The sequence below is a fragment of the Panthera pardus genome, unplaced genomic scaffold, assembly GCF_024362965.1.
Source record: "Panthera pardus isolate Hobbes unplaced genomic scaffold, ASM2436296v1 HiC_scaffold_22, whole genome shotgun sequence".
NCBI lineage: Eukaryota > Metazoa > Chordata > Mammalia > Carnivora > Felidae > Panthera > Panthera pardus.
The window spans coordinates 53,419,386-53,437,628 of record NW_026526788.1 but is presented as its reverse complement, the minus strand read 5'-3'; the positions used below and the strand labels follow the sequence as shown (position 1 = coordinate 53,437,628).

Genomic DNA, 18,243 nt, shown 5'->3' with positions numbered 1-18,243 from the left:
AACTTTCTAGACATACAAAAGCTGAAAAAATTCATCACCAACAAATTTGCATATAAGAAACAGTAAAGGAAGTCCTTTAGAAGGAAAACAATACCAGATAGAAATGTGGATCCATGCAAAAGAATAAAGAGCATGGAAAATGTTAAGTATGTATGTAAATACAATTTTTTATAAATTGTAAACCACTTGAGATAGTTAATCTTTTAAAGCAAAAATAATAGCAATGTATTGTGGGGTTTCTAACACATGCAGAAGGAAAAAATAGCACAAGGTCACGAGAAGGGAAATGGAAGTATATTGTTACAAGATTATTTTCTAAGTGAATTGGTGTAACATTACTTAAAGGCAGGCTGTCATAAATTAAAGATGCATACTATAAGCTCAATACAACCACTTTAAGAAAAAATATAGGTAATAAACCAAAATATTAGAACCATAAAAATTTTCAAATAATCAAAAGGCAGAAAAAGAGGAAAAGATGAACAAAGAACAGAAGTGGCAAATGTGACTTTGTGTGCATATGTGTGTGTGTGTGTGTGTGTGTGTGTGTGTATTCTTTCCATTCACTTTAATAAGAAATTATTCAAGCCAAAGTATGGAAAGAGCCCAAATGCCCATCAATGGATGAATGGATAAAGAAGATGTGGTATACACATACAATGGAGTATTACTAGGCAATCAAAAAGAATGAAATCTTGCCATTTGCAACTACGTGGATGGAACTAGAGGGTATTATGCTAAGCAAAATTAGCCAGAGAAAGACAAATATCATATGACTTCACTCATGTGAGGAATTTAAGACACAAAACAGATGAACATAAGGGAAGGGAAGCAAAAATAATATAAAAACAGGGAGGGGGACAAAACATAAAAGACTTAAATATAGAGAACAAAAAGAAGGTTGCTGGGGGGTTGTGGTAAGGAGGATGGGCTAAATGGGTAAGGGGCATTAAGGAATCTACTCCTGAAATCATGCTGCACTATATGCTAAGTAACTTGGACGTAAATTTAAAAACTTATTAATTAGTTAAAGAAATTACATTTAAAAAAAGAAATTATTCAGGTGAATGTGGACATAAAAATTTTCAATTTACGAAAAGTATTCTTAAAAAATAATTTATTTTTATTCCCCAAATTATTGAACCCTGTTCTACATTGGGAACTATGTAATGGGGCTAGATATCCCTGCTTGTGATTCTATTGAGAGAGGGAGAACTGAACAAATTTCAATCTGGTGTGGTAAGTGTAATTATCAAGGATATACAGGGCACCACGGGATCACAGGTGTCCTTCATAAGTATACCATTCCTTTGTAAGTGAAGCCGTCCTTACCAAGACAACTGATGAGCATTCATACTCTGCTGTCAACACCAGATTTAACCCATTTTTGCCCTTTGCCACACAGGTGTCCCTCTTCCCCGTGCTTCTCCCTTTTCCTCTTGTCCCAAAGAAGCAGCAACCTACCCCTCTTCCCTTACATATATGCCCCTCAAGTGCAACCACAAAGTCTCACTGGCTCCCAGCACATGCAGTCTTCACAACTACCTTAAAAAATCAGAGGGCATCCTGTCAGTCAGATACTTCACAGGAAGTCAATGAGCCCACACAGAGCAGCAGTGTCCTGGTTCAACCTAACCCTTCCACCTTTCACATCCTCCTTCCAACCTGGTTTCTTTTAAATTTTCTTCAGAAAAAAAATGCATCTATTATTTTTGGAGAAATATGCTCAGTGTAAAACAATTCAAAAAATGCAGGAAAACACAAAAATAATTTCAACTTAACATAAACCCCACTATCCAGAGATAACCACTATTAATACTTTGAGTAAACTCCTTCCATAAGGCTCTCTATGCATCAACACACAGAGATATAGGTATATGATTACACAAATACCAGATCATGCTGTATATCCTACTTTATACCTGCTTTTTTTTTTTTTACAAATTCCAATTCATGAACAACTTTTCATGTCAAGAACCAAATAGATAATTTTAATGGCTTTTGGCACTACCTTGGGTTTCCATAACTTTGCTCTATTTTTTAGAGTAACTTTTAAAGCCAAAGCCTTCAGACTGACTGTTATTTGTCCTTTCTCACCTATGAGGAAGGTCATTCAAAGCATGTACTGCTTCACCCCTGTTCTAAGCACTTCAAAATTACTCTCTCATGTAATTTTCACTCAATCATACAAGATAATGTGATGGTTTTAAAATATGTCCACAAATTCTTTGTAGAGCCTAACTGCCTTCCCCTTGCATGGAGACCGTACTTGGTGACTTTTTCCAACATACAAAATGTGTTGACGTAACAGTGTATGACTTCTGAGAATAGGTCATAAAATGTCATAAAACTTATTGAGGTTTCCTTTTGTTCTTCCTCTCGTTTGTTCTGGAGGAAATCAGATGTCATGACATAGGAAGAGCTCCCTGTGGCAAGAACTGAGACCTCCTGCCAAAAGCCACTGGAATGAGCCATCTTGGAAGGGGATCCTCCAACACCAGTCAAGGCTTCGCATGACTGCAGCCATGGTCTATACGTCTATATGACTTTAACCTCATGAGCAAGCCTGAGCCAGAAGCACTCAGTTCCCAAATTCCTGAGCCACAGGAAATGTGAGATAATAAATGTTTACTGTTTTGAGACATTGTTTTGAGGTAATTTGTTGCACAGCAAGAGAGAACTAATACAGAACAGTTCTACTATGATCCACATTTGACAGATTAGAAACCCAAGCACAGAGAAGCTGAGTCACTTGCCAAAGATCACACTGCTGGAAAATGGTGGAGTCAGGATTCAAACCCAAGAAACCTGACTCCAGAATCTCTGCTCTCCACCATAGTTATGCTGCTTTCTTGCTAACTAGTTTGAAACCTCATCGGTTTGAATTTCTGATGTCCGCTGGATGCAGAGATCCATGCCTTCTAGGAGGATCCTCTTTTATCTGAGTTTGTCTCTGGCAGGCTGAGATCTTTGTTTTGTGGTAGTCAGTACTGAACAACATCTGAGAGAGCTGACTCCCTGAAGACTCCATCTCAGGTCATTCCTTTATTCAACATATTCTTTTTTTTTTTTTAATTTTTTTTAATGTTTATTTATTTTTGACAGAGAGAGAGAGAGAGAGAGACACGGAGCATGAGCTGGGGAGGGGCAGAGAGAGAGGGAGACACAGAATCTGAAACAGGCTCCAGGCTCTGAGCTGTCAGCACAGAGCCCGATATGAGGCTCGAACTCACAGACTGTGAGATCATGACCTGAGCCGAAGTCGGACGCTCAACCGACTGAGCCACCCAGGCACCCCTCAACATATTCTTACTAAGTACAAAATTAAATGAGGCAGGAATTTCCCCTTGATTTCTTTATAAGCTAATAGATCATCAGGTAAGGTATAGTGCAAATAGGGCTATAATCTGGGTTACCCCAGAGGAAGAGCATCTAAATCAGATAGTGGGGACAAGGTGAGGGTGATTGCCATGGAGGGTTTCCTGAAGAAGATGATGAGCAAGCCGAGTTTTGAAAGACAAGAAGGAATCAGCTAGATAAAGAAGTGGGATTAACTTTGCAGAAAAGACCAAATGTGGATTCTCACGGAGAAAAACAATAAGACATTGGCATCTGGCACTTCAGGCAACTATTTTAACCACTTTGGGTTTGGTCTCATTGTCCTGTAAGACAGAAATAAAATTACCTATTTGATCAGATTGTGAAGAAAATGCTTTGGAAATCAAAAGTTAAGGACAAATGCTTGTCATTCTATGCCTTGTGAAGTTAAGCAGCTCTGTTGGTGACGTGGTGTTGAATTTACTTTTGCCAGATATAATACCCATTCCACTCACCAGGTTCACTTAAACTTAAATTTCAATTCGATAACTGGGGCTGACCCCCTGAATCCCAGCTGCATGACCACAAGCCAGCTATATGATCAATCTCGAATTATATGTTCCACTTCTTTAACATTAGCATAAATCACATGTATTTTATATGTCCATCAATAAATGTTAATTTTCTACCTCCCTCCTCTTGGGAAGCTCTAGGTTGTCTGTGAGGGAAGATGGAATAGGTTAAAGTTGGCTAAAGAAAACCTGAAGCACTTGAAAGAAGATCACAGTCTAACAGTTTTGGAAGAAGAAAAAGATGGAGAAAAAGATTCTTCTTTTCTTAATGTGGTTTGTAGGGAAGACTAGAGAAGGACCAGCCTGGGAGAGATCAAAGGATGCGTGGGCTAAGAATATGGTAGAACAAGAAAGAACTTGTCAAGGTAGCATTTCTAAGCTAGAGATGAATTGGAATGGATAATATGTCTAGGGAATGACTGGCCATGCAATGATAGGGCTATGTAGGTGGTGCTGGAAATCTTAGCCAAAGTGGTAACACAAGATAAAGAAATGAAAGGTTTAAGAAGAATCAGGAGTGACACAGAGTAAATTTATAGCTTCAGGGTAGGGAAATATCAGTCACAAATAACCTTGCTGATAAATTTCCATGGGCTAAATTAGGGGCTGGCAAACTACATACCAAGGTCCAAATCTGACCTGCTATCCATTTTGGTAAATAAAATTTTATTGGAACACAGACATGGCCATTCATTTATGTAATGTCTATGGCTGCTTTTGCATTACAATGATAGAGGTGATAAACTATGACAGAAACTATGTGGCTTGCAAAGCTAGAAATATTCACCATCTAACCCTTTATAGAAAAAGTTTGACAAACTGTTTGCTAGATAAATAAGTTAATAAAATGCCTGGTTAGAGCCAGAAAACTGAGTGGGAGGTATACCCATCTTCATGTAATTAAAGAACTAAGGTGAGGAAATATTCTTGTTACATATTGTTTCAAAAGGCAGGATCATGGCCAAAACAAATGAATTATCGGGGAGGCATGCTCTGGCTTAGCTTGATAAAGAACTCTAACTTGTAGAGCTATTTAACAAGGGAGAAGCTATTCTGGATAGTAGTCTTCTCACCGTTGATATAAAGATTTAAATAGAGAGGCATAGTGTTCAGCATAGCAGGTGTTCAATAGGTGTTGAACAAATATTAGAATGAATGAATACTGTCTATAATGTTTAATTTAAAAAATAATGACAAATACTTATTGATCATGTATCATGTAACAGGCATGTTCTAAGCACAGTGTACATAATATCCCTTAATCTTTATAATAGCATTATCGGTAGGGTGGCAGAAACTACTAATTGTCCCTCAAAATCTGTTCTCACTTTTTCTCAATAATAGAACTTCTGAATTTTGGCCAAGCATATGGTCATCCCTTTAATGGCCTCCCTTATAGCTAGATATAGCCATATCACTGTCATTACTAATTAGATATAAGCAGAAGAGGTTTGTTATTTCTGGGACGATTTTTTGAACAGAAAGGGTGTGCCTTTCTCCTCCCCCTTTCTACTTTCTGCTGGCTGGAAGGAAGGCATGATGACTGGAGCTGAAGTAGCTATATTAGACCATGAGGTAAACACAAGAATGGACACCTTTCATAGTAAAGAAACAAGACAGAAGTCTTGGATTTGGGGGAAAGAAAAATAAAATTCTATATTGTTTAAGCCACCATTATTTTAGGTTTTCTGTCATTCACATCAAAACTTTTCCCTAACTAATAGGTGTGAATACTATTATCACCCCATTTTATGGATGATGCTCAGAATATTTGAATGGCTTATCTAAAAGTACAGAGATGTGATATAACAAGGAAGCTATATAGTGAATTCCTGCATTGGAGGGGAAGTTATATTCACTAATTCACAGTATGTCGCTAATTTATTTATTAGGTTGTTAGATTTATTTAATATTTAAGGCCAGATGACTGTATCATAAAGAACAATTAAATGAGAAAAATATTAAATGCAAACACATTGGTTTTTACGATTGTCAATGTCAGAAGGATGTGGGGTTTAACAACAACAAAAACTATCAGACAACTGTCGGTTATTTATTAAGTACCTGTTATCTTCCAGAGTTAAGAAGGCAAGGTGGTTATGGAACAGGAGATCAGGAAAGCTCTGATGGAGGAAGATTTAACCTGGAACTTCGCAAAGAGGTAGGAATTAGCTGTATCCATAACCAAGAAAAATACCTTGGGTAAAAGGAACAGCATGAAGAAAGATAAAGAAGTAGGAAAATACAATGCATAACTATAGACTCATCTGAAGTTCTTAGGAGAACATTGACTCCAATCAAAGAAAGGGAAAGTTGCTCAGTAATTTCACCAGCATGGAAAGAAACACTAGGGCAACTGTCAAAGCTGATAACAGAATGCAATAGTCTCTATTTCATCTTTAAACCTAAAGGATTTTATAGAGTTCCTTTCAGTATCATGTGTATGACAGATAAATAACTGTGCCACAGTTATCTACTTATGCATTCTCTTCCCCAAAGCCCATTCTGCAGTGAGATTAAAGAAAATATTTTGCCTACACAACCCTTCCTCCCTTTCTCCCTACTACAGGCACACCCACACCCAAGCCCTACATGATGAGTCAGTCTTCACTCTTTCTTCTCCACTGAATGTCTGCTGCTCCACTCCCTCCTGGCCTCCTTTCTCTGAACTATTATGATGGAAACTCCAAAACTTACAAAGAAACAAAGCTTTTAAAACATTCCACAAAGGCACTGGTGTACTAATCTGGGTCCTCTTCCAAGACCTTAAAGACTTAACCCTTTGTAATTTCCACTCCCTTTATTGGAAAAGTTTCAGAGTCTGGGATGCTAGACTTGTGACCCAGAAAACCCAGAGATAACCCTAATCTTTATACTCTGTGCATATTAAATATCAGGAGTTAACTGATAGTTAGGTGAGAAGGTTGTACAAATATTTTTTAACTAATACATTGACGAGGTTGCCAATATAGAAAAATAGAGGATCACAAAAAAAGTTTGTTCATAACAGGTTAATTCTCAACTGTAAAACTCCCAAAGAAAGGAAATCCTCACTGGAAACACAGTCTCTGATTAGTCTGCAAATCACCCCTCTCTCCCTATTGCTCTCCTAGAAATATGGAATCAAAGACATTAGTAGAATTTTAAGCCAAGAGTGGAGGCAGATAGGATTGTGGTGTTGTGACATTCACAGCACTCCCTCTCCTTTGCTACGGTACAAATATGTAAAGAAATTCTGGAGTTGTATGTATGTGCACACATGCACATGCACACAGAGATGTATGTTTTTGATAAGAGATGAGAAAAGAGAAAAAGTGAGAGTCAGAAGGTTGCATTAGACCCTCCATGATTTAGTCCCAGTCTATTTTTTTCAGCTTCATCTCTGACCAATACCTAGGAGAAAATATCCTGTCATACTGGTCTTTTTGCCATGTACTGAACCAGCCTAGCATTAATGCCTCTGTGCATTTCCCTTCCCACTGTTTTCTAACTCTGCTAAGACTCCTTCACCCAACTCCAGTGGCATTTCCCCTCTGTAACCCTCCCTGATACCCACTGTCAGCATTAATTGCTCTTATCTGTTTCCCACAGTTCTCCCTACATTTCACCAGTACAAACATGTCATGAAACACTATACTGTAGCTATTAACTATATAGGACCACTGCATGAATTGAAAGCTTGTGAAGAACAGAGACCTTGCATCTTTAAACTTAAGGAGTTTTGGAGATACCCTGCATCCCACATTCCTGACACGGTATCAAGGTATACAGTTGGTCTCAACAGACATTTGATTCTTTCCTTCTTTTCCATGGCTCTTTGAGCCCAATATTTGTCCATTAGGACCTGGATTCCTTAAGGGCTTTCAGTCTTCTAAATTCTAACCTTTTCCTGTTTCAATCCATCCCATATTACCTTCAGAAAAATCCTCCCCAAACAGCATTTTCATCATATCACTCTTTTTACTTGAGAAAAAACAGAGTTCCATTTTACCCAGTGTAGTAAAGCCACACTTTATCCTAATCCTTAAGAACATCCTCAATTTCTTAAAAAAACAAAAAAAATTCCTTTGCCTGGGAGTGGTAATGTAAATTAATATATCAATTATATAGAAATAACATTTTAATAATATTGAGGTTTCTAATCCATAAACATGATACAGCTAGTTAGCACTATAGCTCTTTCTCTTTCTCTCCATATATACGGAGAATATATGTATGTATATGCACACACACACATCTATGTATATATACATATATCTTTTTGGCCATTTGCTAACTATTTTATTATTATTTAAAAGCTTTGCATAAAACAAATATATGATATCCTCAGAGCTAATATTTACTTTGAAATGCCTTTATATTAGAACTGTCATGGACATCTAATAGTATTTTAAAAACAAAATGCTGGGGCTCCTGGGTGGCTCAGTCGGTTGAGTGTCCGACTTCAGCTCAGGTCACGATCTCACGGTCCGTGAGTTCGAGCCCCGCGTCGGGCTCTGGGCTGATGGCCCAGAGCCTGGAGCCTGCTTCCGATTCTGTGTCTCCCTCTCTCTCTGCTCCTCCCCCGTTCATGCTCTGTCTCTCTCTGTCTCAAAAATAAATAAACGTTAAAAAAAATTTAAAAAAAAATAAATAAATAAAAACAAAATGCTGAGAACAAGATGTGCTCTGGAATTAAATTGGCTTTTTTTTTTAAGTTTTTTTTTTTTAATTTATTTTGAGAGAGAGAGACAGACAGAGAGCACAAGCAGGGGAGGGGCAGAGAAGGAGAGAGAGAGAATCCCAAGCAAGCTACCCACCGTCAGTGTAGAGCCCAATGTAGGGCTCAAACTCAAAAACTGAGATCATGACCTGAGCCAAAACCAAGAGTCGGACACTTAATCGACTGAGCCACCCCAGCAGCCCTAAATTGGCTTTAAACTATGTTTAGGTAAAATAGCTCCTACATGTTTATTACTTTTACTAATACAACATGTTGTGTGATAGCTGGGCCTAGCAGCTGTCTCAGTTACGAGTGATATTTATGTAAACGCAAACTTAAAAAAACTCTGTAGATCCTGAGGAGACAGGAAGCCCTTCTCGACTATTTTCTGCCTGTCATGGATGAAAGAGCTGCTACATGGGCAGTCTGTTTTTACTGTGTGTGTGCTGAAATGTCGCTCAGCTGAATTGGGTGTGCTCACAGGAGGCAGAGGATAGCGGGGGAGTAAATTGGCTATGTTGTGTAGGGGTGGGGGCAGAGTCAACCACACAGCCCTGCGGAGCCTACACAGGAAAATCAAATCATGCATAGTATTGTTGTCTGAATATGAACTCTTAATAAGTTATTGAAACAAAGGATTATCTCGTGGTTCCTCAACAATTTTTGGTTCATCTGGAACCTTCCATGAAGGTGCCAAAGAGTTACCAAGGCAGTTAGACCAGGGAAGCCCAGAGAAGAGAGTCTGACATGTGATGCCACTTTTTCCACGATGAATTTGCTCTTTTGAAAGTCATGGCTGAGAGGCTGAGACACAGATTACTGTTTATTATAAACATGCAACTCAGGAACAGCCAGATGGAAGAGAAGCACAGGGCAAGGTATGAGAAAATGGTAAGTAGCTTCCATGCCGTCTCCAAGCACACTACCCTCCCCAAATCTCCACATGTTCACTAGCCTGGAAGCCCCATACATATCTTCTTTAATTTATCTTAGCAATATTTTGTATTTATCTATACAGAGGTCGTGCACACCTTTTGTTAAATTTGTTCCTATGTTAGTGTTGTTATTAGAAATGGAATTATTTTACATTTTCCAGTTGTACGCAGCTAGTATGCAGAAATACAATTGAATATCGTGTCTAGACAATGTAACTTATACCCTTGCTAAATGCAATTATTACTTTCACAGATATTTTGTAGATGACTCGGGATTTTCTATATGGACATCCATGTCATCTTCATATAAAGAAAGGTTTATTTACTTCTTTCCAAAATGCATACTTTTTATTCTTGCCTTACTGCACAAGCTAGGATCTCCAATTATGATACTAACAGAACTATGGAGACCATACATCCTTGCCTTGTTCTCAGTCTCAGAGGGAGAGTATTAAATACGCCACTATTTAATGTGATATTAGCTGTGTATTTTAAATGCCCTTTATCAAACTGAGTCAGTTGAACGTCCAACTCTTGATTTCAGTTCAGGTTATAATCCCAGGGTTGTGGGATAGAGCCCCATGTCAGGCTCCATGCTCCATGAGATTCTCTCTTTTGCTCTGCCCCTTGCTCCTCTCCCCCACTCATGCGTTCTCTCTAAAATAAAATTAAAAAAAAGAAAAAAAAATGAACACCAGCCCCTATATCACACCATACACAATAATTAACTCAAAATGGACTATAAAGCTAAAATAAAATTGAAAACTATAAAACATCTAGAAGAAAACAGGTAAAATCTTCGTGACCTTGGGATACAGAAAAAATTCTTAGGACACAAAGGGAAAAAAAAAAGACAAAATGGACTTAGTCAAATTTTAAAAGTTCTTCTCTAAAAGCAAGAAAAAAGAAAAAAAAAGACAAAGCACAGATTGGGAGAAAATATTCACAAAACATGCATCTGCAAAAGTGCCTATATCCATAAAATACATAAAACTCTTATAACTCAATAAGCAGTTAACAACACAATTGCTTTTAAATGGACAAGAGATTTGAACAAATACTTCATAAATACATGAATACTTCATATATATACACATACATATGTGTGTATATATTTATATATGTGTGTGTGTGTATATATATATATATATAGAATATAAGGAAATTGTGACAGATCAACAAAATTTCTATATGAAAAAAATATGAAGCTCAATCCTTTCCTCACACCACACACAAAAGTTAACTCAAAATGCATCACAAAATGGATCCTACATGTAAAAGCCAAAATTACAAAAGTTCCAATAGGAAATATAGGAGAAAATCTTTAGAACCACTGGAGTAAGCAGAAATTTCTTAGGCTGAACACAAAAGAAAAACAAATGGATAAATTGCAACACAATTAAAAATACCTGCTCTTCCAAAGATAATCCATTACTGTATGGTAGAAAATATCTGTAAGGTAAATATCTAATAAAGAATCTGCACCCAGAATACATAAAAAAACTTCTACAACTTGATAATGAGAAGACAAACAACACTATTTTTTAAAGTGGGCTAAAGTTTGAATAAGCACTTTACCAAAGAATACAAATGACATAAAAGGACATGAAAAGATGTTCAATGTCATTAGTCATCAGGGAAATACCAATTAAAATCACAATGAGATAGAATTCATCCCCACTAGAATAGCTAACATTAAAATGACTAGCCATACCAAAGTTGGTGTGAACGTGGAGAAAATGGAATATTGTGGTGGGAATGTAAAATGGTATAGCCACTTTTGAAAACAGTTTGGCAGTTTCTTATAAAGTTAAATATACATTTACCAGATGACAAAATTCCACTGGCAGAAATAAAATAAAAGCATATATCCACAAATAGACTTATATGCAAATGGCTTTAGCAGCTTTATTCATAACAGCCCAACCTGGAAGCAACCCAAAAGTCTATCAACAGATAAATAAACCACCTGTGGTATATTCATACACTAGAATACTGCTCAGGAATAAAAGGAATGATATTCTGATTATACAACATATATGGAGGAAGCTTAAAAACATTAGGCTGTGTGAAAGAAGCCAGACACTGAATGATTCCATTTATATGAAGTTTTACACCTGTGCTAATATAGTAGCTACTAGCCACATGTGGCCATTTAAGTAAAAATTTAACTTAAATTAAGTATATTAAAAATTCAGCCCCTAAGCTGCACTAGCCACATTCTGAGTGCTCAATGGTTGTATGTGGCTTGTGAACTGTATAGTATAGCACAGATAAGACTATAAAATGGCACAAAGGGGTGGTGTATACTCCTCCAACTGTATACTTTACCCCTATCAGCATTTCCAGTAGACTGCAGGCTGCATTTCAATCCCACCTGTGCTCTCAGCCAGCTCTCAGCACTGAACAACCTGTTCAATTGTACAATATGGTGCTGACATAGCACTACGGCAGTGGAATCATTCAATCTGAGTTTGGATCCCATCTCCAGTTAACCTTGCTAAGGCTTAATTTTTATATCTGTAAAATGGGGAGAGGCTAATAGTTTCTCATGTAACCTTCACAATAATACTATAAAGTACTAATTCCTCAAAAAATAGTACCCTTTATTCTCATCATTATAAAAACTGTTCCAGAGTCATCACATATTCCTTCCTGATGTAAAACCATGTTTATTTCTTTTAAATCACCCCCCAGGACTATAATAACAAAGGCTCAATAAATATTTGCTCACATATTGCTTTGTCCAGAACATTATTTGTATGTTAGTAGGTGATGATTTTTTTAAAAAAATCTCATCCAGTGCAAGCAGTTAAATTATTCTTTAAGTTTGTCTCTACAAGTGTACTGGGTGCTAGCATGAGTGCAAGGGACTACATGACTTCACAAGAAGAGAAAGACACAATCCCTGCCTACAAGAAAATCATTTGCTATTATGGAGCCATAAAGAAAAAACTTATGATATGAGCTAATAACATAAAACACTGAATAGTCCAGGCAGTTAAAAAGTGACAGAATCATTCAATAATGTGTGTATTAATTAAGCAACTGATAAAAAAAATGACGATACAAATGGCAGAAATCAGCATGAACTCAAGTCTTATCAGCAAAGACTTCCCAGAGAATGTCATAGTCTTTAAAAGAGGACTCTGCCCTAGGAAGTAAGGCCAGGGAGAAAATGGAGGAAAGAGGGAATTTTGGCCATGTCTTGGAGATGGGATGGAAGACTGTAGGCTGACTGGCATGTCAGAGTATATGCCAGAGGCTACTCTGCCCTCACTAAGCACAACGGCAGCAGAAGCAGCAGAACCATCCTGGATAGGTGCTAGAAAGTTCTCCCATCAGGTCAAGGCACTCATTGTGGAAGCCTTGCAATGAAGGGGAAGAGAAAAGTGGGAAGAACCCAGAGCCACTTCCTTAAAGCCCTTGTATTACCTATCCTATGCATTAAAAATATAACAGGCTTCCCCAAACAGCCAATTGCCACCATTCATTTGGGGTACATATAACTCATGTAACAAGCAATTTTTAATTAATTGATAGTTTGCAATATCAACACACCCATTCACTAATTTTTTTTTTTCAAACTGGTATTCTATAAGTCATTCCTCAATTAATGTAATTGTATTTCCAAAGAATTAAAAATACATGTGATGAAATGTAACTTACTCTGGATGAGATAAACATAACAGAACAGCTCTACTACCCTAACACATTCTCACATTACAGTCTCTCAGTAAAATGATCCTGATTTAATCAATATAGGATATGATTCAGCTCCTGCAAACTCTTTTCTTCATGCCTGTGTTTCTTGATCTCCTTCCTACCTGGGTCCCCCACATCTGATATCTAGCCTACATTTCATCATCTCACGGAGTAAAACATTTTCCAGACTAAATAACTCTCCAGTTTCATAGAGATTCGCCTATAAAGCCCTAACAGATGGAAAGCATTTTAAACCCACATACTTAATGCATAAGATAACCATTTCTAGCCATTTGCTTTTTTATATTTACATTATATTTAACACCAGCACCAACAAAGGTCTTCAGAGGTCTTCTGGTCAACAAGCTTAAAAATTACTCTTGTTCCTTATGGATGTCCACCAGTGACATCAAATTCTGGGTGGAAGCCCAAGCCAACAGCTGACAAACAGCTGATATGATTCTACTGGATTGTTTTCAGTAGAGTTAAAAATGCAAATGGAACACCTCATTAAAACTCAATGTCCATTTTAGTTGTGCCTCTGATTTCTCACGAAGTCATCATCCAAATGGGAGAAGAAATATTATTCATACTTTTTACCTAATTGAAAAAAAATGAGGCAAATAAGCTTTTTGTATTTTGTTTTTGTTGTTGTTGTTTACATTTTTTTAGCCTGTAAGTCAGTACCTTGACATTCTTGCTATTTTTCAGGGCAGTGTCACCCAAAGTACAGAGCTGCTTCCGAATCCACAATCTGAAACAAGCAGGGTTGCTCAGACCTGTATTACCAGCTTTCAGGACATTCTTGAGCCTCTAACAAGTGATGGAGGGTAGTGAGTATCTAGGGAGGGTGAGGATATGCAGGAGGAAGCAAGGAGCCATGAGTTGGCCAATCTCAGGATGTGGGTGGTGTGGGCTCCTCAGGAAATCAATGATGTCACATGACAGTTGGTAAGGTGCAGTTCATTTTGTTACCATTATATCATTATTCCAAATACTAGTTATGATTTTTATAAGTTCCAGGGCTAAAATAAAAAAAAAGCAAGTTTTGGCAAGAGTGTTGTACCATGTTCCATACTGTTTAACAAATAGCACATGTTATATTTTTCTGATTATAAAGCAATACAGATTTACCGTAGAAAATTTGAAAAAAGTCTGATAAGCATAAAGTAGAAAAGATAAGGTAAGATCATTAGGTAAGTCCTAATTTTCTTATAACTTCCTTCCAGTTTTCCATGAACATACATCTTTTAAACTGAAATTTAAAACTGAAATTATATTGTATACTCCATTTTTATCCTGCTTCGGTTGTGTATTATCTAAAGGAATAACTTTTGAACATAATGAAATCTATATAAACATCAACATTCCCTTTCCTAATGTTCTAAACATTATTTTAAAAAGGAGGAGATCAGGGAAAATTATATAATCTGCTCCCCTGCCTAATCTCGCCTGTTTAATATATTTATAATACTGCCCCATCCGTGGAATACAATAACTTCCACTCGATCTTTCTTGAAATGGCTGGTCAACCAAAAGAGTATGATTCATTCGTGCACTTATTCAAAAGAAGTTTTTTAAACACCTAACTATGTGCCAAATCCTATGCTAGGCACTAAGTATAAATGTTCCATAAAACTACTGACTCTAATTGAAATTTATCAAAGAGATATATGCTAGGTTCAGGTGTTGTTTATAATATTAAACTAGGAGGAACAGAGCCAAGTTTGAGGGTGATCTAATCAAAACCAGACTCTCCAACCCACCAATTTGACACTCACCTCAGCCAGGGGGGTCTGCTCTGCTGCTCCCCGAACCTGCCTATTCACCCCCACTTTTGTGTCCTGTTCATCACTCCTGAGCCCCCTCTACCTTCCTTTCTCCACAGCCACATTCTATTCAGGAAGCTTCTTTGATCACTCTCAAACCACTGCTGCACCTACCATCCAGAACATTCTTGAGACAACCTTAATTGCCCTTGTTCCAGAGTGGCGTGGTGATAAGTATCTGGGACGGGTGCCAGAGCTTCATTTTCTTAATTATTTCCCACAACTAAGCACCACATGCATTACTGCCAATCACCTAACCATTCCTCTCAGGACTTTCTCCACATGAATCTGTCTCTGAAAAGATTTTTCAAGGAAAATATTCTACACTCTCAGTTGTTGCAAGCATTCTATATATTTCCTATCCTGACTAATGACATTGGTTGCCTTCCTGCAGTGGGATGACAGCAGAGACAAAACACTTGGAGTAGCAAACTTTGATCCACTTTACCCATAACTCCTCAAGAAAACAGAACTACCCCATGTAAGTCAGTCTCTTGGGTCACCTCATCACCTCTAGGCCACATCAAGATCTGAGCACCTCCTGTCTTATTCAATCGTCACAGTAACTCTGGTGAGGCACATACTAAGCCCACAATTTCCAATTTGGAGATTAAAAAAAAGAAAAAGAAAAACAGGTTTAGAGATTAAGCAACTTGCCCAGAATAATCCAGCCAGCCACTGGGGAAGCAGACATTCAAATGCAGGTAGTTACTTCCCCATAGCAAGCCTTTTATGCCCTAGCTAATATTCTTCCTCACGTGCTCTTCCCATGAGACTGAAACCAGTGATTCTCACATTTACATCATGTGAGGACTTGGTACAAATACACGCGCCTGGGTGCTAGCCCAAGATGTTCTGATTCAGGAAGGCGAGGAGAGATCTAAATTTCAATAGGCACTTCCCTTCTTCCCCCCACCGACCAGGTGACTCTGGTGCCAACTGTCTTCAGACTACACTGATGATACTGCATGAAACACAAGGAGGCTAAACTAATCGGGGGTGGGGGAAAAGGCTTTTGTAAAATGGCATTCATTTCTTCATTACCCATGATCTATCAGGGCTTTATTATTAGTTTTTTTTAAAGGTTATTTATTTTGAGAGAGAGAGAGAGCACGAGCAGGGGAGGGGCAGAGAGGGAGGGAGAGAGAATCACAAGCAGGCTCCATGCTGTCAGTACAGACCCTGATGTGGGGTTCAAACTCACAAACTGCGAGACCATGACCTGAGCCGAAACCAAGAGCTGGACACGTAACTGATTGAGCCACCCAGCGCCCCATGAGGGCTTTAAAACAGGATGGCTGGGAGTTAGTGCTGAACTGGTACAGACTGTCAGTTTGGGATGATGAAATAGTTCTGGTGATGGATGGTATTGATGGCTACACAACAATGGGACTGTACTTGATGCCACTGAAATGAACACTTAAAAATGGCTAAAATGGCCAATGTTGTGTTATGTATACTTTATCACAAAAAAGGAAAAAAAAAAACAGGGCAGAATGCTAACCTCTTAGCTGCCTTGCAGAGAAGTTTGTGATACTCCTTCCTGCTGAACTGCAAAGAGGTGAGATTTACTTTTTTTTTTTTTAATGTTTATTCATTTTTGAGAGAGAGAGAGACAGAGTATGACCAGGGGAGGGGCAGAGAGAGAGGGAGACACAGAATCCAAAGCAGGTTCCAGGCTCTGAGGCATCAGCACAGAGCCCAACATGGGGCTCGAACTCACAGACCACAGGATCACAACCTAAGACGAAGTCGGATGCTTAACTGACTGAGCCACCCAGATGCCCCTACTCTTAAGGGATCCCTTGTGAAAGGGACCTACTGAGAGACAAATGGTGAAGAAATTTGGCTTCTTCTTCAAATGGTGACCCGTCCTCAGCTCTGGATTGGCTGTGCACACTCCAAGGCCAGGTGACAGGGCCCATGCTCAGCGAGAGTTCTCGGCACATGTTAGCAAGCCTCATCCCCTTCCTGCCCACAGCTTGGGAGCTTCTGAAAGTATATCCCCTGAAGCTCCCCTTGGGAGCTTCTGAAAGTATATGTCCCTGACATACCCATGGGTGTCCATGGACATGGTAGAGAGGGAAGACGGGTGCTCAAGGGACCTTGGGGAAAGAGCCTGCTTCACGGTTTCAGCCAGCTCCACCCTGGGATTTTCAGCAAGTCACCCCACTTCCCTCAGATGTCACCTGGTCTGTTCCTTCTCACTTTTCAAATTTCAGCTCAAATAGCATCACCTCAGAAAGGCTTTGCAGGCTCTAAAGCAGCCCTTCACCCCTCCCACCCATCACTTTCCGTAATATTACACCGCTCTTTGTCTTGTGAGCATTTACTACCACTGGAGATTATACATATTACTTATTTGCACACTAGTTACTGGCTGGCATCCTGAAAGGACAATCAGAGCTTCTGGAGAGCTGTGGAAGTGCTGGTTTTGTCCACTGCCATGTTCCCAAGGCCTCGCTGGAGACATAGTAGGAACTCAATAAATATTTATAGGATAAATAAATAATCAGCCTCTTTTGTTAAATTGTGTATAATCAGTTCCTTCTATCTCCCAAGACAATTTATAGGGAAGGACAAAAGAGATCCACTATGGCCAGGGTACTTTGTAAAAGGCAAGACTCCACACGCTAGGTGGGGTTATAGTGGGGATGGGAGCAGGGCAATTTGTGAAGCCTTGAGCACCTCAAGGAGCCTCCTCTGTGACCTTGACAGTAATGTGGCTCCTCCTTACTCCTGTGCTCTCTATAAGCAGAGACTTGTCTGGAATCTAAAAGTGATGATGCTCCACCCTGCAAACCATCCAAACAGAATGCAACACAGTTATTTATTACAAGGCAAGTCTTCTCTGTGAGTTTTCTCACTAATGGGGCATTATTTCTCAAAGAACAAGATGTCACCTAGGACGTCAGGGATCTGTCAGGTGGGCAAACCTAGAAGAACCACAAAGATGCCCCCTGCCCCAGGTTATTTGGGTCCAACAAGCATAAACCGAGTGCCCAGTATATTCCAGGTCCTGAGCACAGCCCCAGGAACAAAGAGGTGACTGTGACTGTCATACTGGGGTGGGGAATACAGGTACTAAATTTAAAAAATCAATGTTTTGTTTGGGGCACCTGGCTGGCTCAGTCGGTTGAGCATCTGATTTTGATTCAGGTCATGATCTCACAGTTTGTGAG

At 38.7% G+C, this 18,243-nt stretch overlaps 1 protein-coding gene across 8 annotated transcripts in view; it reads right to left on the bottom strand.

Moving 5' to 3' along the window:
• The window catches only part of PLCE1 (phospholipase C epsilon 1), a 321,468-nt gene that overhangs the window by 285,183 nt on the left and 18,042 nt on the right, over positions 1–18,243 (bottom strand). The window contains exon 1 of one of the 8 annotated variants that reach the window (XM_053909738.1): positions 5,955–5,976. The exons of the other annotated variants lie outside the window; for them this stretch is intronic. The gene's annotated coding sequence lies outside the window, so the exon portion shown is untranslated. Of the gene's footprint in view, positions 1–5,954; positions 5,977–18,243 lie in introns of those variants that run through there. 8 annotated transcript variants of the gene reach the window in all.